This window comes from Phacochoerus africanus, chromosome 4, assembly GCF_016906955.1.
Source record: "Phacochoerus africanus isolate WHEZ1 chromosome 4, ROS_Pafr_v1, whole genome shotgun sequence".
NCBI classification, from domain to species: Eukaryota; Metazoa; Chordata; class Mammalia; order Artiodactyla; family Suidae; genus Phacochoerus; species Phacochoerus africanus.
This window is the reverse complement of record NC_062547.1, coordinates 19,300,270-19,324,338: the sequence shown is the minus strand read 5'-3', so window position 1 is coordinate 19,324,338 and position 24,069 is coordinate 19,300,270.

The following is a 24,069-nucleotide window of genomic DNA, read 5'->3' as shown; positions in this document are numbered from 1 at the left end:
ACCCCAGATTCAGAGGCGGACCTAACTGTCAACATGATTGGACTTGCAGCTGAGGCTTTTAGGAGGTAATTAAGGTTAAGTGAGGTCATAGGATGGGCGTCTAAGCTGAGAGGCTGACAGGTGGCCTTATAATAAGAGGAAGAAAGAGGGAGTTCCCCTCGCAGCTCAGCAGTAACAAACCCGACTAGTCTCCATGAGGACACAGGTTTGATTCCTGGCCTTGCTCAGTGGGTTAAGGATCCGGTGTTGCCGTGACCTGTGGTGTAGGTTGCAGATGCAGTTTGGGTCCCTAGTTGCTGTGGATGTAGTGCAGGCCAGCGGCTACAGCTCTGATTTGACCCCTAGCCTGGGAACTTCCATATGCCTCGGGAAAAATGTGCAAAATATGCAAAATAATGCCATTTGCAGCAACATGGATGGAACTAGAGACTCTCATACTGGGTGAAGTAAGTCAGAAAGAGAAAGATGAATACCATATGATATCACTTTTTATCTGGAATCTAATATAGGGCACAAATAAACCTTTCCACACAAAAGAAACTATGGACTTGGAGAACGGACTCGTGGTTGCCAAGGGGGAGGGGGAGGGAGTGGGATGGACTGGGAATCAGGGGTTAATAGATGCAAACATTGCCTTTGGAATGGATAAGCAATGAGATCCTGCTGTGTGGCACTGGGAACTCTATCTAGTCACCTATGATGGAGCATGATGGAGGATAATGTGAGAAAAAGAATGTATACGTGTATGTGTGACTGGGTCACTTTGCTGTACAGTAGAAAATTGGCAGAACAATGTAAACCCACAATAATGGAAAAATAAAAATCATTAAAATTTTTTTTTTAAAAAAGGTGGAAGAAAGAGTTCCCTGGTGGCCTAGCGATTAAGGATTCATTGTTGTCACTGCTATGGCTTGGACTCAAGCCCTGGTCTGGGAATATCTGCAAGCTGCAGGTGCAGCCAAAAGGAGGAAGAGGAAGAAAGAGGGGTTTCCCCTCCCCCACCTCCCGGCCCACATCCACGCAAGTCACGTGGGGACACAGGGAGCAGAGTCCTGGCCAGGGAACAATTCAGCCACCACCTTGATCTTGGACTTCCCAGCCTCTAGGACTCTGAGACATAAATTTCTGCTGTTTAAGCCCCGCAGCGAACTGTACTTTGTGATGGCAGCCCGAGCAGACTTGGACCAGGAGCCCCTCCACTGTTTCGACCACGCGCCTCTCCGCAGCCATTGAAACACCAGCATCCACCCCCGCCAACACTACCCACAGCGCAATTTAAGATTTATTTCATCCACATACCACATGTGCTACCATCAACCTGTATATAACCATCAGAGAAAATGCCAGTTTCTTATTTTTAAGAATGAGAAAGAAGAATAAATAGAACGCCTACGCTTTTCATCCCTTAACCCACGGGGGACTTTCTACTTGGGCGACATTATTTTCGAAACTCAACCACCTTCCTTCAGGAGAGCCTCCTCTGATCTGCAGCTCACTCACACATTCATTCATTCACTGGACAAATATTCCTAAAGGATCCATGAATGCATGAAGGAGACACCATTCTGCTCTTTTTTTTTGGGGGGGGGGGTGCCTTTTTGTCTTTTTTCAGGGCCGCACCTGTGGCATATGGAGGTTCCCAGGCCAGGGGTCAAATCGGGGCTGTAGACACCGGCCTACGCCAGAGCCACAGCAAGGTGGGATCCAAGCCACGCCTGAGACCTACACCACAGTGCATGGCAACACTGGATCCCTAACCCACTGAGCGAGGCCAGGGATCGAACCCGCAGCCTCATGGTTCTTAGTCAGATTCCTTAACCACTGCGTCACGCCGGGAACTCCAGACACCGTTCTGCTCTGGAAGGCGGACCATCCAGTCTCAGCAGGCGGTCCTGTAAGGCCACTTCCTCTGTAAGGAGCTGTGATGAATGAAGCCTTGAATTACCTGTTCACAAGCCATCTAGCTTGTCAAGGAGGACAGGGGTTTGCTGTTGTCATTCATGGCTGTGTCCTCGGGGCCTGGCGTATAGTACGTGTTCAGTAAAAGGTGCGTGAATGAGGAATGAGCCATGAGTGAAAGCGGGAACGAAGGAACAAAGAGCAGATGACAGAATTCATTCCCGCTTTCCTCCCTTTTCCTTGGGTCGGTCTGGCCGTGAAGGACTATTGAGGCAGCGCAGGGGCAGGCGAGCTGGCTGCAGGGTGGGGGCGAGGGGGAGAGATTTGCGAGCAGGCCAGGTTAGTGGTGGTTTTATTACATGCCATTAAGCATCTGGTCACGATTAGAATAAGCGCATGAGTTATGGCAAGTGACATATGTTTCTTTAAAAAAAAAAAAAAAAGGGGGAGAGGAGAAGGAGGAAAAGAAACACAGCAAGCCCCAGAGGTGGCCCGGCTTGCGGGCTGGGAGCGGGTTTGGTCTGCCCTGTGTTTTTAACCCCCTCACATCCTGGGCGTGGCGTGTGTGGGGAGAGACAGGCTTCTGGGGGCTCATCAGGGTCCGGGGGCTCCCGGGAAGGGTCTTTCTTGCCTGCTTGTCTGAGATCCCTCAGAGGACAGGGAGGTGGCTGGCTCAGCTTGGAGGCCCCAGGATGTGGGACAAGGCCTGGCCCCGGGTGGACATATGGTGCGTGTAGGAGGGACGGAGCGTGGAGAAAAGAGAGGAGGGAGAAGAGAAAGACCAGAATGAACGAGGGCGGGAGGGAAGGAGGAAGGGAGATAGGAGGTTGGCGCATCTCGCTGAACTTTCATTCATTCATTCATTCAAGAATCAGGCAGGGCCTCTCTACCACCCACTGTGAGGTCTAGCAGGTGAGGCCTGGGCTGGGGTGAGAACACCTGGGTTGCTCCCTCACCTTCACCATGCACATCTGTGTGACCTTGGGTGTGTTCCTTTCCTTCTCTGTGTCTCATATGCAAAAGGAGGTGGCCGCTCAAGGCTCCCCCCAGTCTGACTTCAGGGGGGCTGCAAATCCCTGGGTGGGAAGGGGCGAGGAGCTGCCCCCCTCCTGCCCCAGCCTTGGCAAGGTCCCTACCCTCGGTTGCAAGGGTCCGAAGAGATCAGCTCATCTCCCTCCTGCTCACCCATTTCCCAGGTGTGGAAGTGGAGGGCTGCGGGTCTGGGCTGCCTTTCGAGAAGCGCCCCGGTTCTCCTCCGCTCCTCCCTCCTCCTCTTCGTCCCGAGGTCGAAGAGGATTATAACCAGATGCAAAGACCCGCTGTTCTTCTGTGACCAAGGAGCTCTCCACATCTGGGCTGCAGCAGAAGACAAGAGTTCCCCCTCTTCCGGGCAGCCCTCGGGGGCTGTTGATGGGGGTGGTGGTGGGAGCTGGGAGCCACCAGACCCTCAGGTGTCAGGAAGTAAGAGGCTCCATCTCTGAAAATGTGCCCACGAGCCAGATCACCTAGAGAATTAGTCTAATTCCCCCAAGTGGTTTCCTGGCCTCTTTCCAGATGAGGAGACCATGAGCCCTGCTCATCATCTCACAGCGTCGAGTGGCAGAGCCAGGCTGGGATCCAGGTCTGCCTGACGCTGAAGCCTGTGCTGTGGCTTCCTCCCCAGGGCCTCCATCTACCTCTGCTGCTGGTGTGACCTCGGGCATGTCGGGTCAGCGCCCCAACACTCGGCATCCTCACCTGTAGAAGGGGACCACCTTCAGAGGGCCAGTGGGGAGGGGCTCATCAAAGTGACATCAGGCCCAGAGCTGGGCTGAGAGTGGGGAACTTGGGGCTGGACCAAATCTGAGCTTCCCAGCCTTTTGTCCAAGGAAGGCAGTTTTTTGTATCCTGTGTTTGAAAGACCTTATCTCTTGAACAAACTTTGCTTTAAAGTAATAATTCATTTATCCCCCCGCCCCAACTTCTTTTCCCTCCCACAGCCCTGAGGTCATCCTCTGAGATGACTGCTGCGCCCGCCACGCCGAGCTGCCAGAATTCCAGTCCTCTCTAAGATGGAATGTCCTCTGTCCAGCCAAGAGTCCCCAAGCCGGGGCTGCCAGGGCCTCAGCATAGTCAGATGGAGTGATACCCATTCTAACTCCTCGCTGAAGACCCCAGGCCACGCCCCTGGCAGGGAGAAGGTGATGAGGAAGGCAGCCCAGAGCCTCCTTTGCGCTCACTTCCTGTGTCCTGCGTGGGTCCAGGGAGTTTGCACCTGTTACCTCGCAGGTTGGAGGACTTGCCCTCTTTCTGCACAGGAGGAACTGAGACTTGGCGCCCTTACCAGCTGCCAAGATCACAAGCTGGGATGTGGAGAGTCAGGGCTCCAGCCCTGTCTGATTCCAGAGCCATCCTTCTGAACCTCAACCCTAAGCCTGCTGTCTGCGCCTGAGTTGAGAATCCTGCCATCACCATTGGGGGTGGGGGTGCAGGACAGTGTGGGCCTTGCCTAGAGGACTAATCAGTCTAGAAGAGGCCACCAGACAGGCACAGAGTTGCCCAAATCTGCAGGGCAGCAACGCAAAGGCCCCATAGGGCCTGGTATGATTGGGCCGAAGATGGGCCACTGGTACCCAAAGCAGAGGCAAGCAGCCAGGAGACCCTGGAGCTGAGCGGCTCCCCACTCCGCAGCTCACTTTCCCTCGGTATGGACCACAGACACGGATGCTTCGAGGGGCTCTTGTCAGGCTGCCAAGAATGGCAGAGGCCCAAACGCCCAGCTCGCCCGGCCTGTGACTAAGACGAATGGCCCTTGGGCTGCAGGCCTTCTCTGTGCCTTGCCAGGTGGGGGCTGGAGAGGAAGGCGGAGGAGGATCGCATTCTGGGGGCTGGTCCTGAGAGCTGGGGCTGCCCCGCAGAGTGATGGCCACTGGGGGACGAACCTGAAGATAAATAAGAACAGTCCGCGTGAGCCCGGGCTCATCTTAACACTAAGCAGAGAGGCCTGGGGCCGGACTTGAAAGCGTCCGGCCGAGATGGATGGGCTGCTGCCGAGGTGGGGGCGGCTGGGCGTGGGGGATGAGTGATGGGGTGTCGGGGCGCTCAGTCACCGCCAGCCAGAGATGCCGGCCTCTGTCCAGCCGCCGGGACATGTGCGGGGGCCTGCCCCCTCCCACTGGCCTGCCGGGGGATTTATGGCTTCGTTAAGGCCTGGAGAGGGGCCGAGGCCAGGCCTGCGGTGGGAGGGTTTGATGTCAGCCTGGCTGCCCCTGCTGGATTTCCGCCCTGCGCGATCCAGGGGAAAACAGGCCGGGCCTCATGGGGCAGCGGTGACTCAGGGTCACACACTGAGGGGCGCGGGTTCTGGCCCCCTTCCTCTTGTCAGCTGGCCCTGGGGACTTCTGGGTAGAGAGGCCTGGAAGCCTCCAGGTGCCCTGCGCTCAGCCAACTCTTGCCTCTGTGCTTTTCCAGCCTCCCGGCCTTCCCCTACGTGGGCCCCTCTGCCTGGGTGCCCTGGAGAGATCCCGCTGGTCCTTGTGGCCTTGGCATCTGTGCCACCTGCTGTTGGGAAGCTTGCTTTGGCACCTCTGCTCCACCCAGGCCCCCTCCTTAGTCATTACCAACCTCTTCCGCCATCCTCTGCTGTTTGTCCCCAAATGACCGTGAGCTTGAGGGCAGGGAGCCCATCTTTATTCCTCTGGACACCCCTGGCATCTACTCCGCGACAGAAACTTCAGTTCCCTGAGCTCTTCCCACAGGCCAGAAGTTGTGCTAAGGGTTTTTCTATTTGACTTTTCACTGTGTCCATTTTTTTCACAGGCAGGGGATCATTAGCCGGGATTCAGACGAGTCTGTCTCAAAACACAAGGGCTGGACTGTTGAGCTAAGCCACCACTCTGGGGGGCGGGGAATCCGCCAACATGGAGCAAGTTGGGCTTTTTTTCCCTCTGAGTCCATCACCCAACATGACCCCTTTGCATTCGCATGGTAATATGGCTTCCCATATGGATTCTCGGTGCCACTCCGAGAGGTTATTCACATTATCCCATTTTACAGAGTGAAAAACTGAGGTCCAGAGAGGGGCCATGTCTGCCAGGGTCTCAGCCCACACGTTCCATGTGGATGCCCCGCCCTCTCGCCACAGCCCCTCCGCTTTTCCCACGCCTCCCCACTCTTAGTCGGACCTCAGCTCGGGAGGGCTGACCTGGGGGATACCGAGACTCTGCAGGGGGACCGTGACCTCGCACGGGGGAGCAGAGGAGCCCCCCCAAAGCCCAGCCCCCGCTAACCCCCACCCTAGAAGGGATCTTCCCCTTTGGTGGAATAAAGCCTCTGGCTGCCAGCTGGCCTGGACGCTCCTGTGCCTGGGACGCTCCCAGATGGCCGTGACCTCCTGCTCCCCTACAGTGCCCCGTGGTGGGGGTGGAGGTGTCCGCCGCACCCCCTTTCTTGCTCCAGAGTCAGCACAGCTGTGAGGAAGCAGCCTTCTCCCACCACCTCGGCCTCCCTGGCGGGGGCTCCGCTTCTAACAGGAGTGTGGATGATGGCCCGTCTGGCTGTCCGGGAGGAGCAGGCGCACCCCCAGTGGGTCCCGTCTCCAGCCTTCCCTCCTCCTCTACCACGTCCCCGTGGCCTCGCTGCCTGCTGGCTCTCTTCTTCATCTCTTGGGGGCCCAGATGTTTCACACTTTGGGATGCTCAACACCTGTCCCAAAGGGCCAGTCAGCCTCCCTGTTCATTTGGTTTGGGGGAGGGAAGGGAGGCTTTGAGGAGGAAAGTCACAAGTCTGCCACCTCTTTGGGGCAGGAGCGCGGTTAGAACTTATGCCTGCAAAGATGTTTCTGCCTCTGCCATTCATTCATTCATTCATTCATTCATTCATTCGTCTACTCTGTGTCAGGCCCCGTTCTAAGCACTGAGATGCCATCATGGACAAGACAGGCAAATGTTTTGTTTTCACGGAGCCGCAGTCGAGCGGGAAAGACAGAACTTAGACAGATCGTCAGAGAATAATTCCTTCATGCTGTGAAAAATCCCTTCCCTCTCCGCTCTGCTTAAATATCACCTCCTCAGAGAAATGTTCCCTGACCTCCGTCTCCAAAATACCGCCCGTCCATTTCCATCCCCTTTCTTGGTTATTTAATAGCAGTATGAGCATTTGGTGTTCGGTTCTGAATTTCTTGGTTTATTCTCCATCTTCCCCATGAGAATGCAAACATCACGAGAGGGGAGATGGTGACAATTTTGTGCTCATTCTCCAGTACCTGCAATGAAGTAGATGCTCAATAAAGACCCACTGTGGCGCATTCCCATTGTGGCTCAGCAGAAACGAATCTGACGAGCATCCATGAGAACGCAAGTTCAATCCCTGGCCTGGCCCAGTGGATTAAGGATCTGACGTTACTGTGAGCTGTGGTGTAGGCAGCAGATGCAGCCTGGATCCTGTGTTACTAGTGCTGTGGCTGTGGCATAGGCCAGCGGTGACGGCTCCAATTCAACCTGGGAACTTCCATGCGTGCGGCCCTAAAAAGCCAAAATATATAAATAAATAAAATAAAGACCCGCTGGTTGGGAAACAAATGGCTGCATGAATGAAGGCAGAGGCAGGGCAGCGTGTGCAGAGCCCTGGGTGCCAGAGAACCAGCGGGGCCCCAGGTGACGTTCCCGTGGACAGTCAAGGGCCCCAGCTGCGGGCGCCCACGATAGGCAGGGACGGATTTTCCCACAAGCCATTGGTGGCACCCCAGGGGGCTCTGGATCCTTGGCTTAAATGCCGGCTCTCCCACCTCCATGTGCGTGATCTCAGGCAGGTATGGCCCTCGCTTCTCCTCAATCTCCTCGTCTGTAAAATGGGGCTGCATAGAGCATCTCCCTCACCGGGTTACTGCGAAGACACATGGGAGGACAGCTGTGAGTTTCTTTAGCCGGCTTCTGACCCGCAGTGAGAGTATGACACATGCGGGCTCTGTGGCCAGTGCTGCCTCCCAGATCCCACAGAAAATTAAGTAAAGGCAGTTGGGACTTTTAAAGAAGCGGCTCCTGGCTGGCACGGATCTGAGGGGATGGGGTTTTGGAAAGTCCAAAGTAAGGAGACTTAGTGCACCTCCAGGCTCGCCCTTGAGCAAACCGGCTGCTTCTCAGCCTCAGTGGCCCCATCTGCTCACGGAGGCGGCAGGCAGCTTCGCTCTACGGCCAGTTCCCTCCCCCAGCCCGTTCCCAGCCAAGCTCCCTATTCCCTAAGGTCTGCACTTCCCGGCAGAGACGGCAGGGCCACTCACAGCCAGGCCTTCACCTCCTGCAGGAATATTTTGCACCTTCCCCCAGCCCAGATGTCCTGGAGCCTTGCCTCTCTGGTTCTCTCTGGGCCTGCTCTCTGTCCCTGCCGGCTCCCAGCCAGAAAGCCCAGGGCCCCTCCCTGTGCCCCCCATGCCTGGGGCAGCGGCTGCCCTGCCCTGAAAAGCCCTCAGGCCCTTTAGCACCCCATATCCCCTGGCTCCCACCCATCTGGGCCCCTGCAGCACGAGGTCCCGCCCACACCTGCAGTAATTACTTTTTTTGGGGGGGTGACTCACAGCGAGCATTGATTGGAAGGGTCCCCCCCTTCCTACCCCAGGGGAGATGCACCCCAGGAAAGCACGCATGCGCGCGAGTGCATACACACGCACACACACACAAAAACACGGCCTCAGGAGCACTGCAAAAAGCTTGCTTTCCTCTGTGACAGAGAACAAGTTTCAGAAACTCAGGACAGTGGGAAAGGGGTCGCCGAGGGGGCAGGCTCTGGCCCTGGGCCCAGAGCTGTGGTTTCTGATGCGGCCTGCGCCTCGAGGTTGGAGGGAAGCTGGGGGCGGGGGAAGAGGAGGAAGCCCTGATCTGCAGCTGGGCAGTGACGTGGAGAAGTTCACAGGGCAGAGGTGGCCCTGGGGTCTGTCCCAGAGCGAGGCGACCCAGCTTCTCTTGGTTTGGAGACCGTGGGGATGTCTCTGGCCCTCTCTAGGCCCATTTCCTCCTCTGGGAAATGTCAGTTCCAGGCCGGAGGCCGCCTGGAGCCAGGCAAAGATTAGGCGGGCCTGCAGCCCCATCACCGCCCAGGCCCCCAGGACCCTGTGGCTTGTGGTGAAAGGTTGCATCATGCTGGACTTTCAGCTTTTCACCCACAAAATGGGGGCAGTCACCCCTACTTTGCAGTCTGGCCACAAGGTTGAGAAGTGGTGTCTGGAAAGCATCTCATGATGCGCCTGGAAAACATATCCGTTTCCTGGGCAAGCCTGGCCCCACGGTGAGATCCAGGCTCCCCGGTAGGACATTTCCTCATAGACCCTGTCCTTGACGGCACTGATTGCTGCCTGTAATTATATCCGTATTTATGTGATCACGGGATGTATGTGCTTCTTCCCCATTAGATTAGAAGCTTCTGAAAAGCAGAGGCGTGAACGTGGCACATCCTAGGGGCTTCTGTAAGATCCAGGCAAGAAACCAACACTCATGCAGGTATTTCAACAGAAGGATTTAAGGTAGGGCACGCATTAAGGGGTTAGAAGAGCTTCGAGGCTTTAGGGGAGGATGAGGCATCTCCGGGACAAGTAGTAGCAGGAAGCCGCAGCATCCCTGGGCTGAGAGGGACCAGGAGCAAGTGATGGCACCAGAGCCTGGGAGCCAGGATGGGTGAGGGGCTCTGGAACCACAGGAAGGCAGGGGCTGCCTGTGGGAGTTGGGACTTGGAGGGAGGGCGGGTCCCCAGAACCTGGACAGGGGTGTCCCAGACACAGCCCTGGATGACAGCAGCCGATAGGGGTGGGGAGGGGCAGGAGACCCCAGCTTCTGACCACTAATTTCTAATTGGCTCTTCCCATTGGCCAAGGATAACAGGAGGCCAGCTGGCAAGAGAGCCAGGATGATGACGTTTGGCAGGAGTCAACCCCAAGGCTCAGAGAAGGACAAAGAAAGAGCAGGGGACCCATCTGATTGGAAAAACGAATGGCAGGGCCAAGCCTCAACTTTTTTATTCATTCAGAAATGCATATAGGAGTTCCTACTGTGGCTCAGTGGGTTAAGAAGCCCACTATTATCCATGAAGATGCAGGTTCGATCTCTGGCCTCGCTCAGTGGGTTAAGGATCTGGCGTTGGTGGAAGCTGCAGCGTAGGTCACGGGTGAGGCTCTGTGAAGGAACGTGAAGTGTTGCTGTGGTTGTGACGTGGGCTGGCAGCTGCAGCTCCGACTTGACCCCCTTGGGAACTTCCATGTGTTGCTGGTATGGCTCTAAAAAGACCAAAAAACAATAGTATATAAAATATACTATCACATGTATATGCATATAAACATATACACATAATGCATGTACAGACATTGGAACCTATTCTAAGATTTTTATAAGTATGAACTTTTTTTTTCTTTCTAGGGCCACACTCATGGCACATGGAGGTTCCCAGGCTAGGGGTCTAATCGGAGCTACAGCTGCTGGCCTACACCACAGCCACAGCAATGCAGGATCCAAGCCATGTCTGTGAACTACACACAGCTCACGGCAGCGCCAGATCCTTAACCCACTGAGCAAGGCCAGGGATCGAACCTGCAACTTCATGGTTCCAAGTCGAATTCGTTTCCAGCATGCCACGATGGGAACTCTGAAAGGTGAACTCATTTCATAAGCATTTGTATAAAAAATAAACAGTAGGCACTCGATAAATGCTGCCTGCCCTTGTTGATGGGGCTGCTGTTGGCCGACATGCTTGAAATGGCTCAGATCTGCTGCAATTCTAGGATTTTCCTGTCTTGACCAAGACCTCCACCCCCTCCCTGGCCTTCTTGGACCCAAAGAGGAGCCAGGACCCAGGCCCCCAGGCTCCCCAGCAGAGAGCAGGGGAGGAAGGGCAGAGGGTGGGGGCCCTGGAGCCACAGCCCCCGCGGAGCCCCTCCATCTCTGCCCCGGGCTCCATGGGGAGCCGGCGCTCCCTTTCCTCGCCTGTCAGTCAAACCCCGCTGCTTGGAAGTTCAAGCGTGGCCAAAAGGAAGCAGATTTCAAAACACACCTCGGCTCGCCCCGCTTCCCTTCCCTGCCCCCTCATGGTTGTTGCTCCAGGCTCCCCGGGGGCTCCCTCGCCCCTGGCCTGTCCGGGGCAGAGCTGAGACCAGAGGGTCTGGGGCCGGGGCGGGGATGCGCTGCGGGGAGGGGATGGGGGCACCAGCCTCAGTCTCAGGCCCATTGCGGGGCTGATCCTGGCGGGCAGGGAAGAACTCAGAGGCAGATCGGGGGCCAAAGCTGTCCCTTCTTTAGTGAGGAGGGGCCCTGGGGGGTGGCAGCGGAAAGGGACCTGACCTTGAAAATCGTCAAGGCTGGGGCCTTGTGGTTTTTATTACTCTCTTCCTGTGCTAGCACAAGCCTTGGCTTCTGGAAGATTCTCCACAAGTATCTGTTGAATAAATGAATGAATGAGTGAGTTTCCACTAAGGAGAAGTTGAAGGTAAAGTAGGTTATCAGGCTGGAGCCCCCCCACCCCCCCATCCTGACCGCCCTCCAAGAACCAGTCTTCTTCTCAGCAAGGCCATTTGGGTCACAGTGCATTTGGATGTCACCCTGACTCTGTCACCCTGGAGCTGTGTGACACTGAACAAGCCTCGGCTTTCCTCACCTGTAAAATGGGGACGTCCTCTCTCTCCAGAACACGCGGCGAATGAAGCCTGTGCTGAACGAGCCCCTGAGAACCAATCCTCTCGCAGGCCTCTGTGTGCAAATTCAAGACTCGGCTGACACTCCGATTTTTCTTCGGATCCTGTAAACCTTTGACCTTTTACTAACGACTTCCGTGGAGAGGAACAACTTGCGTCTTAAACCTGTTTTGGGAGTTCCCGTCGTGGCGCAGCGGTTAACGAATCCAACTAGGAACCATGAGGTTTCGGTTCGATCCCTGGCCGTGCTCAGTGGGTTAAGGATCCGGCGTTGCTGTGAGCTGTGGTGTAGGTTGCAGACTCGGCTCGGATCCCGCGCTGCTGTGGCTGTGGTATAGACCGGCAGCTACACTCTGATTCGACCCCTAGCCTGGGAACTTCCACATGCCATGGGAGCTGCCCAAGAAAATGGCAAAAAGACAAAAAAAAAAAAAGCCAAAAAAACCTGTTTTGAGGACTTGCTTTAGCAGGGCTATACTTACGCCGTTAAATGAAAGACATTAACATTTTTTTTTCTTTTTAGGGCCACACTTGTGGCATCTGGAGCTTCCCAGTTCCCAGGCTAGATGTCCAATCAGAGCTGTAGCTGCCGGCCTACACCATAGCCACAGCAACGCAGGATCTGAGCCGAGTCTGTGATCTACACCACAGTTCACAGCAACACCGGATCCTTAACCCACTGAACGTGGCCGGGGATCGAACCCGAAACTAGTCGGATTCGGTTCCACTGCTCCACAACAGGAACTCTGAAAGACAATAGCTTTTGCAACTTTCATTTCCTGCTTTCTGCTGGAACGCTAACTAGTTGTTCTTTTTCAGCTTTTACCCTTTCTGGTGGCATGTGGAAGCTCTGGGTTACCTGCACCGTGGCACCAATCCAGATGCTGGATCACCCACTGCTCCACATGTGGCATTGTTAACCCTATAGAAGACCCCTCAAATAAATAAAGAGGAAAAACAAACAAACAAAAAACTGGAGTTCCCATCATGGTTCAGTGGAAACTAATCTGACTAGCATCCATGAGGACACAGGTTCGATCCCTGGCCTTGCTCAGTGGGCTCAGGATCTGGCATTGTGTAGATTGCAAACTCGGCTTGGATCTGGCATTGCTGTGGCTGTGGCGTAGCCCAGCAGCTACAGCTCCAGTTGGACCCCTAGCCTGGGAACCTCCATATGCTGCAAGGGTGGCCCTAAAAAAAAAAAAAAAAAAAAAAGACAGATATTGGTGATTGGTGAGCACGGGGAGCTGGAGAACGAGCCCGAAAGTCTTCCTGCGAGTCTGGCAATAGCATTAACAGCATGGCCAGGGGTCCTAACACGTAGCCTGTTGCTTCTTGTAATTTCTCTGCAAGAGCAGATAGAAGGGATGTGAAACCACGCCCAGTCACGGACGCCGATTCTGGAACGCATGCTGTGACGTGCGGGTGGGAGTTTGCCTCTCCTGGTTGGTTTGCTAGGGTTTTTTGAACTCCTTTTCCCCCCTCGCCCTCCCTCCTTCCCTGCTCAAAGCCCAGCCGTACACGCAGTGACAGCCAGGACCACACTGTTCCCTTTGTTGCAGGGTTGTTTTCCATTTGGAATTTCTTTCTCTCGAGAATGTGCTTGAAATCGTGAAGAACGGAGTTAATGTATCGATGATGTGTTTAGTGTCAGGACACTTCCTGAATTAGAAATTAAAGGCTCTGCTGAATTCAATGAAATGACATGGGGGAAAAATGTTCCTTTCCCAGGTTGAAAGCCCTCCTTTGGGTGGCTGGCAGGGGGATGGGGAGAGGCAAACATTCTAAAGCTCGGAGCTTTGCTGGAAGATTCTTCTGATAACTCAGGAGCCATTGGGCGTTCAGTGCCAGCTTCCTACCAAGGCAAAGGAGAAACCCCTGCTCTCCCAGGGCAAAGGGCAGGACCAGTGGGTATCCAAGGCGTGGGCCCATCTCCGGCCCTTGGCTGGGCCTCCTGGCCCCCCAAGAACCCCAGTCTGACCCTCTCCCAGGCCTCCCCAGTCCTGCGAGTCACCCAGCAGCATGGGGCAGGCTCTCTCCTCTGCAAAACCGTGAGGAGACAAATCCTGCCCTTGAACCCCCTTTTCTTTCCCAGACCCCCCCCCCCCACAGCCTGTGCCCCCATCCCCATGGCCTCACACACACCCCCACCTTATTGGTCCTTCAAGTCTGAAGTCTGTCTAGGATTCATTAGAATAGGCAGACAGAAAGGCGAAGCCCTGGACCCCCATAGAATCTGGACTTTCATCTTGGATCTTAGTTGCTGAGTGACCTCGAGCAAGTGACTTCACCTCTCTGTGCTTCAGTTTCCTCAGCAGTGATGGGAGCACCCAGCACAGGGCCTGGCAGCTAAGGCTGCTAATTATCCGCTTCCCTTTAGTCCTGTTACCCCTGAGGAAGGAGCAAGCTGGGGGAGAAGGATCCTATGGGATCCTGGCAATAGGAGGGCCCAGGCTGCAGGTTTCCACTTGAGGGGAAACAAAGGAAAGGGGTGGCAGTTTTAATGTACACCTGCTTTGTGTCAGGCATACAGCCACTCTTATTCTACAGGCTCAGAGAGGTTAAGTTACTTGCACAAGGTCACACAGCGAACAAAAGAAATTCAGATTCTTACATAGGTCCATCAGACTCTCTGTTCATCCTCAGCTTACTCCACCCTTACGAACACCTCCCTCAGGAGTTCCTGTCGTGGTACAGCAGAAACAAATCTGACTAGGAACCATGAGGTTGCAGGTTCGATCCCTGCCCTCGCTCAGTGGGTTAAGGATCCGGCGTTGCCATGAACTGTGGTGTAGTTTCCAGACGAGGCCCGGATCTGGTATTGCTGTGGCCCAGGCGTAGGCCAGCAGCTGCAGCTCCAATTCGACCCCTAGCCTGGGAACCTCCATATGCTGCGGGTGCGGCCCTAAAAAGCAAAAAAAAAAAAAAAAAAAGAATACCTCCCCCAAAGCCACGCACACCTTCAATGAGTGGGTGGAGCACAAGGCGGCCCTGGGTGGTTGGAATCCTGCTGTGCACAGAGAGGGGAGAGTGGGGGGCCTTCCCTGTGGAAGCCCTGGCTTGTGGTGATGGGGGCCCGAGCTTTTTCCTGTACCAGCCATGCACTGGGCAATGCCACTTTTCCCTGAGAGAAGACACCACCATCCTGGGAACTTCTTGTTGGCTTAGAACCTGAGTCGGGTCTGTTTCCCACGCCCCGGTGCTTCCGACTCCCTTTCTCACTTCCGATTGATGGATTTCCACTTCCATCCTGACACCTGCCACTTGGCATCTCTGACATGCTCCTTCCCTGCCGTCTCCTCTGCAATGGTGAGGTTGGAGATGGGGGTGGCGGATCCCACAGCAGGTGTCTGTCAACAGGGGGAAGGTTCCAGGCTGCCCCTGACTCTCCAGTCCAATCTGGCTCGCCAGGTTTGGCACTCCTGCTGGGAGGAGGCGAGGCTGGATGGGGTGGGAGTCCCGGGCACACCCGATCTACACAATCCTCAGGACCAGCTGTGGGGCAGCCTGAGGGGCCTGGGCTGGGAGCGGGCTCAGTGGCGGGAGTGCTTGAGCCCCTCAGCCAAGGACAAGGTCAGGTTGGGGTCTAAGCACTCAGCATGGCCTTCTTTCACCCTGGGCACCCAGGAAGGAGCACACGTCATCAAGTCCATTTGCTATGAGTCCTCCCAAATGCTGCGTCCCTTGGGCGGGTGGCTGGCCCTCTCTGTGCCTTGGTTTCCCTATGGGAAAAAGTGGGATAATGACACCCTTCGCGGTACACCCTCTGGGACTGTAGACTCTTCTCTAGTTTCCTCGTCCTTATCTTTTACCTAAAATACAGCTACATCCGGCTCCTCTCCCCTCTAGCAACCCAGCTCTGTTTTCCAGGAAATTTCCAGCCAACCTAGGGAAGCCAGCCTGTGTTCACTGCGGAGGCCCCTTCCTTCCCGGCCTCCCTCCCCAGCCCTCAAGCCGGACTCTCCTTCCTGCAGCCCGCGCCCTAGGCAAGGTGTCACCTGTTCCTCACTGTGTGACAGTGATGACCGCTCCTTGGTGCTCCGGAGTTGTTTGGAATCTCACCTGAGCGACCTCGGGTTGAGTCACCCCACTTCTGGCCTGGTCATGCCCTGTGCTGACAAGCATCAAGACACAGCCCTGGATTTCAGATCTGGTCACACTAAGTTGCCTCTGGGCCTTGACGTCCCCCTCTGAGCAAAGCGGCCCTCCTCTCCATCCCCACCTCCCCATTGTCCAGCCACTCAGGGCCAGCACCCAGAAGGTGGGATGAGGCTGAGGTGCTGCAGCCCTCCCCTCCCCCACCCCCTACACTCACCACCACAGCACATCTGCAGCCCCATCTGGAGCATCCGGGCCCCACCCGCACACATGGTCCGGCAGCCAGACCTTCAGCACGACCCTCCTCCCCCCCCCCCCCCCCCCCCCCCCCGCCCCCCGCCACACCAGGCTGCCTTTCCTGCCACCCCCGGATTTTTACCCATAATCTGCATATTTAGCAGTTCCCCACGTTGCAGGCCAAACCATAAATCCTTCTCAGGCGGGGGCCCTGGGAAAGAGTCCCCACGCTTCCGCAGAGCCCCGAGGCCTGACTTCTGAGGCCCCGCTCCCCAAGTCATCAGGGCAGTGGGAGGCTCAGCTCTGTCCTCAGGTGTCCCACGGCCTCCAGGGGCTGAGCTGGGCAGCCAAGGAATCAGAATAATCAAAATAATTAGAGGAGGAATGAAAGGGAAAGAAGACAATTTCATGCGGCTTTCGGGTCACTGAGTAACACAGGCTGGGCAGGACTTTTCTCCCCACTCTGCAGAGGGGTAAACTGAGGCTCAGGTCCTGAGTTACTCAGGAAAAACTTAGCAGCAATGCCAGGATGGCCTGTTATTTCTCATAGGTCAATGCAAGTGAATTTCCAGTTCTCGAGTCTAGAAGCTACTATGAACTACGGGCAGAGCATAAGAGTATGGGACTTATGGGAATTCCTATCGCGGCTCAGTGGTTAACGAATCTGACTAGGAACCATGAGGTTGTGGGTTCGATCCCTGGCCTTGCTCAGTGGGTTAGGGATCTGGCGTTGCCATGAGCTGTGGTATAGGTTGCAGATGTGGCTCAGATCCCGCGTTGCTGTGGCTCCGATTGGACCCCTAGCCTAGGAACCTCCATATGCCACCAGTGCGGCCCCAGAAAAGACAAAAAGACCAAAAAAAAAAAAAAAGAGAGAGAGAGAGTATGGGACTCATGAACTTGGCCTCCAATCCCCACTCAGTTGGGTAGTCCCGGCAATGGGCTTGAGGTCTCTGAGACTCTTTCCTTCAGCCTGTTATCCCTGAGCTCTCTCCAGCCTCCTGATTCAGCTTCTCACCTCTCCAGCCCCGACCCCTCAGGGGCAGGACCTTTTAGCATCACTGAATCTCCTCAAAGAAAGAGGAATGGACTGTCTTAAAAACTTGTTACCAAGAAATGTGCAGAGCAGATATCCTGGTGCTCATCACCTGTCATTGAACCTTTAGGTCCATCAAGCCTAAAGAACCAGACACGAGGACCTGAGCATCTTCTGAGCTGCGTCTGCAGACCCGATGCTACAGCGAGCTCTGGATAGGGACTTTCTCATTGAGTCTTGAGGTCAGCGCTTTGGGGAGGGAGGAAGAGGAGGAGGAGGATGAAGAAAATGGTGTGGGGGGCTCGGCAGGGGCCAGACTCCAAACCAGAGCTGTCAGAGGAGGGGCCTGAGCCTTCGCCCCCAGGCTAGAGCCCCGGCAGTGGGCCTCCTGCGGAAGAACAAACCCTCCCACTTTCTGCTCTTTGCGGTTCCCTGCAACCCAGTTGGCCCCACGCTGCCCACATCTCTCCCAGGTCCCCAAGGATGCGTGCGCCTCCCTGTTTTCCGCATCACTGCCTCCACTGCTCCTCTGTACCCAGGCACCTACCTGCAGAGATTTTTTTTTTCTTTTTAGGGCTGCATCTGCGGCATTTGGAAGTTCCCAGGCTAGGGGTCCAATGGGAGCGACAGCTGCCGGCCTACCCCACAGACGCAGTAACGCCATATCTGAGCCGCGTCTGCCACCTACACCACAGCTCACGGCAACCTCAGATCCTCAACCCGCTGAGCGAAGCCAGGGATCAAACCTGCATCCTCACGGATCCTAGTCGGGTTCGTTAACTGCTGAGCCACGGCAGGAACTCCCTACCTGCAGAGACTGATACCAACAGGTTATCTCCACAGCCCTGCCTCTGCTGCCTGGCCGGGTCCCTCTCCTCAGGAGCACTGGGTGCTCAGCAGGGAAGGATTTGGGGTTCGAGGTCTTTTGTTCTCTCTTCTATTCATGTATCTAACATGCCTCCTGCATCTGCTGGTGGTGGAGACGAAGACATTTCATTTATTCATTTATTTATTTATTTTTGTCTTTATTTATTTATTTATTTTAGGGCTGCCCCTGCAGCACATGGAAGTTTCCAGGCTAGGGGTCTAATCAGAGCTAGAGCTGCCGGCCTATACCACAGCCACAGCAATACCAGATCCCAGCCACATCTGTGATCTATACCACAACTCATAGCAACGCCAGACCCTTGACCCACTGAGTGAGGCCAGGGATCGAACCCACAACCTCATGGTTCCCGGTCAGATTTGTTTCCTCTGTGCCACGACAGGAATTCCCGACAAAGACATTTTAAAAATGTCCTCTGGGAGTTCCCATCATGGCTCAATGGTTAACGAATCCAACTAGGAACCATGAGGTTGGAGGTTCGATCCCTGGCCTTGATCAGTGGGTCAGGGATCTGGCATTGCTATGAGCTGTGGTGTAGGTTGCAGACGTGGCTCAGATCCCGCATTGCTGTGGCTCTGGAGGAGGGCAGCGGCTACAGCTCAGATTCGACCCCTAGCCTGAGTAGCTCCATATGCCTCAGGTGTGGCCCTAAAAAGAAAAAAAAAAAGAAAAAAAAATATCCTCTGGAGTTCCCGTTGTAGTTCAGCAGATGAGAAACCAGACATAGTGTCCATGAGGATTCAGCTTCGATCACTGGCCTCTCTCAGTGGTTAAGGATCTGGCATTGCTATGAGCTGCAGCGTAGGTCACAGATGAGGCTCAGGTCCTACATTGCTGTGGCTGTGCTGTAGGCCAGCAGCTGCAGGTCCAATTCCACTCCTAGCCTGGGAACCTCCATGTGCTGTAGGTGAAGCTATAAAAAGGAAAACAAATATATTCTCAATCCTATTATCCTCAGCACAAGACGCCCCGCGGCTCCACCTTAAGTGTCTACTGCTGGATTGAACAGAGAATTCAGAAGGAAAATGGAAACGCCACATGTGGACTCAGAAGAGCAGGTGTGAGTGTTCACCTTGCTGCTGACTCACTCTGTGACCTTGAACGGGTACCTCCGGTTCTGGGCCTCGGCTTCCCCGTCTGTCAATGGGGAAATCCTGGACTCCAGCATTGGTACAGCCTGAGTGGCTCCTGCCTCACCCTTCCAACTTTTGCCAGTCCGCCTACCACCTGTAATTCTATTAACTGAACATTATTTTTTGAATAAATGTACTTTTTCTAATTAAGGAAATTTATTTTAAAAGAGAATTTTAAATCCCTTCTACAAGTGGAAAAACTCAGTAGCGTGTGCCATAAGAAATAAAAAGGAACCAGAAAAATAAATCCAATGAAGACAAAATAACGTTACTAACCTCACTGGAAACTATTTCCTGCCCAAGGCCACGGTCCCAGGGCCCTGCCCTCTCTCCGCCTCACTCAGCTGACAGCTACTCCCAAGCTCCTCCTAAGCGCCAGGCACCTTCCTGGTGCTGCAATAGAGCAATTAACAGGAAACAGGGAGAGTTCTCGTTGTGGCTCAGTGGGTTAAGAACCTGACCAGTAGCCACGAGGATATGGGTTTGATCCCTGGTCCCGCTCAGTGGGTTAAGGATCCAGCATTGCTGTGGCTATGCTGCAGGCCAGCAGCTACAGCTCTGATTTGACCCCCTAGCCTGAGAACCTCCATATGCGCCAGGTGCAGCCCTAAAAAGCAAAAAATAAATAAATAGGAAACAGAGCCTCTGATTGCAGGGCGCTCACGTCCTACTAGAGAGAGGAGAAATAAGTAAAAGAACTATGTTAAAGGCACTTGCTGGGGAAGGAAAGAAATGCAGATGGAGGAGGGGGTGCTGCCTTGCCGAGGGTCTCAGTGTGAATTTGAGAAAAGCTCCGAAGGGAGCGAGGGCAGAGCCCCCCAGATCTCTAAGAAAAGAGCATCCAGGTTGGACAGAACAGCAAGTGCAAAGGCCCTGGGGCAGGCGTGTTCCCGCATTTCTGAGCCATTAAGGAGAGCCCAGTGCTGAGTCAGCTGGAGGAGGGGCCTGAGAGGTAGCAGGGAGGCTGCTGTTGACAGGGGAAGCTGGGACTGTCCCAGAGGAGTTAAGGATGGAGGAGCAGCCAACGGAGAAGGAGGGAGAGTAGCAAAGAGCACGAACGGCTCTCTGGTTCTGTGCGACTCAATGCTTGGTCCGGGGGAGTCCCTGTAGCCTTTTAAAGTCATCCCGTGGAACTCCGGGGATGGCCCCCCTGTGTCCACACATCTCAGTGTCCAGGGAGCTCACCTCGGTTCATTCTTGCTCTCATGGTCCACAGTTCTTTGTGTTTGCAGGCTGGGCACCAAGCTCAGGAAGTGATCTGAAGCCGTCTACACATGCCTGGCAGCGCCCCTACCCCGAACCTCTTATTCCTATGTCTGTACTCTGTATCCCTCCCTTCCTGGACAGCCCGCTCCCAGACTTCCTCCTTCCAAGCAAGGCATCGGGACATCCTCTTTGTGTCAGAGACCTGTAGCCACGCACGTAGATGATGACATGGACAGCCCTTTACCAGGGAGGCCCTGTCTGTGCCCTTCCTCAGCTACCCTGGAAACAACCCCAGAAGGGCATTCAATTACTTCCCCCGACTGCACAGGCTCCTGGGTGAGCAGAGAGGCTCAGGGTTGGAGGCGGGGTCTCTGAGGCCAGGCAGAACCCGCAGGTGTGGCTGGACATGGATTCTTGCTCAGCGGGGACGCCGGGGCTGGAGAAATCAAGGCCTTGAGCTCCCCAGGGGCAGCCATCCGAGTGGGGTAGATACCCCCAAAGCCCTCTTTCCAGAGGATCTGGGCTGGGGGAAGGGAGAGGGTCCAGGGCTGGGACCAGGGTGGGGCAGGCGAGGTGGAGGGTTAAAGGGGGTCCCAGCAGGGTGGGTGCTTGATCCCACCCACAGCCTCCTTACACCCCCCCCGCCCTGTGCCTGGCTCACCTCACCCCTGGCCTGGGCCCCGTTCCTGGCTTTCCCCCAGGCAGAAGGCGCCAGCACCCCGCCCCCGATCCCGTAGCTCAAAGCTCCAGAGCCTCGGGCTTGCTCAGCCGATGCCGTTCCCCAGTCAGATTCCACCTCCCACTCTCTGTGTGACCTTCCATCAGCCCCTCCCCTCTCTGGGCCTCATGTCCCCATCTGGAAACCTGAAAAGTGGACCAGATTAAACCACTAGAGCCTCAGAATCCCAACTCGAGCAGGGGTGGGGGTGGGGAACCCACTCCAAACCTACTGACCCAGAATCTCAGGGGAGAGGAGCCCAGAAATCTGCATCTTAGGTCTGATGGAGCAGGGGTGATGGCCCAGTTAGCCAATGAGCTGCTCAGAGCTTTCTGGCTCTGACCATCCTGGGGGTTATGCACCCCAAAGAGGAGGAAGAAAATCCATCTGTGCACCCAGGCACCCATTCATTCATCCAATCAAGCAGCACGCCTTTCCTCAGTGGCTAGAGCTGCCCTAGGTTCAGAACCAGAGGATGGAGGTGGACCCAGCCCTGCATCACGGGCATAGAGCTGCTGTCTCTGTGAGAGACGGGGCGCCATGATTCTAGACGGTGTAAGAGCTGTGAGGAAGACATGCCATGGTACAAGCCTGGGGGAGGGGCAGGGCCACCTTGGGGTCCTTAAAGACGCCTCTTTGAGAAGGGACATTTGAGCTGACACCTAGAGGATATGACTCTGGAGGAAGGTACTCCTGGCACTGGGAACAGCCAGTGCAAGGGTCCTGGGGCAGGTCCAAATCTCTCACTGAAGAGAAGGGCAGTGTAGCTGGAACGTGGTGAGCTGGGTAGGAGAGTAGCTGACAAGGGTGAGGAGAGCAGGGGCCAGCGCCTGCAGGGTGAGTCTGGGTAAGGAGTTTCTCGGGTCGTGGCAGGATGGAATCTTCATCTTCAACAGATGGCTCTGGCTGCTGGCTGAGAATGGACTAGAAGGTGCAGTAGAGGAAGCAGAGAGGCAACCACAGTTGTAGGGGTGAGATGGTCCCGTGTCTGGGCTGGAGGTGGACAGACGGGAGGGAGGGTCTGCTCAGGCATCCATTTGGAGGGAAGGTGGATAGAAGTTTTGAATGGACCTGGCTGTGCACCCGTGGATGGATGTCCTGGGGAGTCTGAGCAACTTGGGGTGGGGCTGGGTCTTACCCGGCTTTGTACTCCTCAGAGACGAGGCCCCGGGGGTGTGAGGTTAAGCAGAGCCTGCAAGCCTAGGAGAGTGTGGGTAATTCCTAAAGTGTCCACAAGATGGCAGGATTCCAGGGAATTCAGGATAAGCCCAATGCCTCGTTAGGCCAGGGGGACTCCCAGGCTGGACCAATGGGTGGAACAGCTCCAGGGTCCCCACTCGTGCTGCATTTCATGTCAGTGGTGCCTCCTGGGGTGGCCCAGTGTGCGGCCTGGCCTGGAGTCCGAGTTCTGGTGGTGTTGACCAATAGGAGGTGGAAAACTGGGTCTAACGTGAACTCTGCCTTCAGCCTCAGAGCCTCCTGGGAGCCCAGGCTGGAGCTGGGCCTGGCTCTGCTTCATGTCAATGGTGTGACCCCAGGACAAGTTGCTTCATTTCTCCTTCCTCAGCTTCCTCATCTGTAAAATGGGGTGAAGAGTAACCCCACTTCCCAGAGCTGCTGGGCAGACTAAAGGAGCCAATACCCCAGAAGCGCCCGGGACAAGGGCCTGGATCACAACGTCCTCAAACACGAGTTTTACAATAAATGCTGTCGGGCTGTCACTCTTCCGGTCTTTGGCAGTTGGGTGGGAGAGAAGCTTGGCTCAGACAGGAGAAGGTGAGCTGAGGAAGGGCACGGATGCCCTCGGGGAAGGCAGGGACCAGGCGGGGCTCAGATGTCACCTGTGCGCCTGGCCCTGCCTCACGGTCCAATGAATGTTCGAACCCCGCCATGGGTGGGGACAGCCAACAGGGAAATGGGAAGGTCCTGGAATGACCTGAGAGGCCTCCTGGAGCAGATGGTGATGGCAGAGGAGGTTCCAGACAAGCAGACGAGGAGGGGAGGCAGGGTCCTGGAGGGAGGAGAGGCCAAAACGGGTGTTTGCTAGAAGAGCGTGGGGCCAGGGCCTGGATCGGGGGGTGGGCAGACGGTGAGGAAGGGGAGCTGGTCAGACAGAGGGCGGGGCGTCGGGAGGGGGGGACTAGACTAAGGTGGCTGGAATGATGACAAGAGACATTTCGATTTCTCCCACTGGGAGCCCCAGGGAGAAAAAAAATTCGATGACCTAAGAATAACACACATCGGGCTGCGTGCTGTACCTATTGCCTCATCTCACACTCAGAACAACCCTCGTGTTATCAACAACCAAGGTTACCTCTGTTAAAGATGAAGAGACTGAGGGTCAGAGTGGGCCAGTGGTTTTCTCCAGGTCACACAGCTGGGAAAGGGAGAAGCAGGAGTTGACCCTGACCCTTCCTAGGGGGTCCCTTCCCCACAAGGCAGGAGCAGTGCACTGGGCTGAGAATCCGGGCAGGTCTGCTCTCATTGCTGAAACTCGGCCTGGGTCCATTGTCACCCAAGAGAAACGCGGAGACAGAGTTTTGGGTGACGGAGAACACCGTAGCTTTATTGCTCTGCCAGGCAAAGGGGGCCACAGCAGGCTGATGCCTTAAAGACTGTGCCCCCTTTGGGAACGATTAGAAGGTGGTTTTATAGTTTGGGGAGTGGACAATACGGCCTCAGATAAGGATCAGGGTAGAGGCAAGCTAGCATTGTCTTTCAAAGCTGGTGTTTAGTGGCCCCAAGACTGGTTCTCAGGGTCCTCCTTCTTGCCGGAGTGGAGAATGCTCCATCAAGCCGTTCTTCCGTTTGCTGGGCGTTTTAGTTCTGCAGAAAGGCTTTGAGATATTGTTACATGTATTCCTTGAGGAGGAACCAGGACCCTGCCCCACGATGCCCAGTGGTCTCTTGCCTGCTCCTCCCTGGTCTCTGCCCCCCTCCCTTCTCTGATGAGCACCTGCCCTTTGGAACTCAGGGAAGGTCACGGAGGCTGAATCTTATTCCCTAAAAACAAGAACTGGGGCCACAGAAAGGCTCGTGTGCCCAGGAGCCTCCCGGGGCCCTGCGTGGTTACACTCTGGCCTCTGCGTCTGCCTTGCTCTGTGACCTTGACTCGGAAATATGGGCTCCTTCTGTGGAAGAAGCAAGGGGAGCTGAAGGAGCAGGTCCGAGAGGTGAGAGAGATGAGAGATGGGCCGGGAGGAGGAGCAA